Consider the following 2,111-nt stretch of genomic DNA (forward strand, 5'->3'; position numbering starts at 1 on the left):
CCTTATTGAAGGTACATCACCTTCAAGAAGCCTCCCCCAACTAGGCCCTCATTTTCTATTCTCCCACTCCCTTCTGCACCACTGTCACACTCAGGTTTGCTCCCTTTATTCCCCCTTCACTCAGCCCCACAACACTTAGGTCTTGTCCTGTCTTATGCCATCGAGTCATTTCTGACCCATTGTGACACATCTCTCCCAGAACTCCCCACTCTCTATCTTCAATGACTCTGGTAGTGTATCCATAGAGTATTCTTGGTAAAAAATGCAGAAGTGGTTTACCACTGCCACGTTCCATGCAGTAAACTCAAGTCTCTGTCCTCGACTCTCTCCCAGACCGCTGCTGCCCAGCATGGGTGAGTTTTGACTTGTAGCAGATTGCCTTCCACTCTCTAGCTACTGCCCAAGCTAGGAATGGAATGGTTAGGCCTCTGCCTGACTCTTCCTCCCTTAGCCGAGACTGGTAGAGTACTGGAAACTCTCCAGGCACGACCGTGAGAAGGGGAACACTTAGGTGCACATCCATAATTTATTGATTGATATTAATCAGTCAGTCAATCAATCAATCGTATTTATTGAGCACTTACTGTGTGCAGAACACTGTACTAAGCGCTTGGGAAGTACAAGCTGGCAACATATAGAGACAGTCCCTACCCAACAGTGGGCTCACAGTCTAGAAGGGGGAGACAGAACAAAACCAAACATTCTAACAAAATAAAGTAAATAGAATAGATAGGTACAAGTAAAATAAATAAATAAATAAATAGAGTAATAAATATGTACAAACATATATACAGGTGCTGTGGGGAAGGGAAGGAGGTAAGATGCGGGGGATGGAGAGGGGGACGAGGGGGAGAGGAAGGAAGGGGCTCAGTCTGGGAAGGCCTCCTGGAGGAGATGAGCTCTCAGTAGGGCCTTGAAGGGAGGAAGAGAGCTAGCTTGGTGGATGGGCAGAGGGAGGGCATTCCAGGCCCGGGGGAGGATGTGGTACGGGGGTCGATGGTGGGACAGGAGGGCTGAGTAGGTGTGAATGAGGTTGTCGTTAATGTAACTTGGTGATAACAAGGGCCTTTTTCCCGGGGTGGGGGTGGGGGGGAGAGTCAGTCAGGACTGGACTGCGAAGGGGGGTTGGGGGGCACTATGAGGAAGGTCGTTTAAGGAGGGGGGGTGGAAGCAGGAGGATAATAATAATGATAATCATGGTCTTTGTTAAGTGCTTACTATGTGCCAAGCACTTGTCCTAATCCTCCTCGACCTCTCAGCTGCCTTTGACACTGTGGACCACCCCCTTCTCCTCAACACGTTATCTGACCTTGGCTTCACAGACTCCGTCCTCTCCTGGTTCTCCTCTTATCTCTCCGGTCGTTCTTTCTCAGTCTCTTTTGCAGGCTCCTCCTCCCCCTCCCATCCTCTTACTGTGGGGGTTCCCCAAGGTTCAGTGCTTGGTCCCCTTCTGTTCTCAATATACACTCACTCCCTTGGTGACCTCATTCGCTCCCACGGCTTCAACTATCATCTCTACGCTGATGACACCCAGATCTACATCTCTGCCCCTGCTCTCTCCCCCTCCCTCCAGGCTCGCATCTCCTCCTGCCTTCAGGACATCTCCATCTGGATGTCCGCCCGCCACCTAAAGCTCAACATGTCGAAGACTGAGCTCCTTGTCTTCCCTCCCAAACCTTGTCCTCTCCCTGACTTTCCCATCTCTGTTGACGGCACTACCATCCTTCCCGTCTCACAAGCCCGCAACCTTGGTGTCATCCTCGACTCCGCTCTCTCATTCACCCCTCACATCCAAGCCGTCACCAAAACCTGCCGGTCTCAGCTCCGCAACATTGCCAAGATCCGCCCTTTCCTCTCCAACCAAACCGCTACCCTGCTAATTCAAGCTCTCATCCTATCCCGTCTGGACTACTGCACTAGCCTTCTCTCTGATCTCCCATCCTCGTGTCTCTCTCCACTTCAATCCATACTTCATGCTGCTGCCCGGATTATCTTTGTCCAGAAACGCTCTGGACATATTACTCCCCTCCTCAAAAACCTCCAATGGCTACCGATCAATCTGCGCATCAAGCAGAAACTCCTCACCCTGGGCTTCAAGGCTCTCCATCACC

The 2,111-nt window shown here is 51.1% G+C and overlaps 1 non-coding gene across 1 annotated transcript; it reads right to left on the reverse strand.

Moving 5' to 3' along the window:
• Positions 1-363: 363 nt before the first annotated feature.
• LOC119936573 lies at positions 364-501 on the reverse strand. Its single transcript, XR_005453804.1, has one exon. It is a non-coding gene; the product is annotated as a small nucleolar RNA SNORA7 (small nucleolar RNA).
• Between the last annotated feature and the right edge of the window lie 1,610 nt (positions 502-2,111).

The sequence above is a fragment of the Tachyglossus aculeatus genome, chromosome 1 (assembly GCF_015852505.1).
Source record: "Tachyglossus aculeatus isolate mTacAcu1 chromosome 1, mTacAcu1.pri, whole genome shotgun sequence".
NCBI lineage: Eukaryota > Metazoa > Chordata > Mammalia > Monotremata > Tachyglossidae > Tachyglossus > Tachyglossus aculeatus.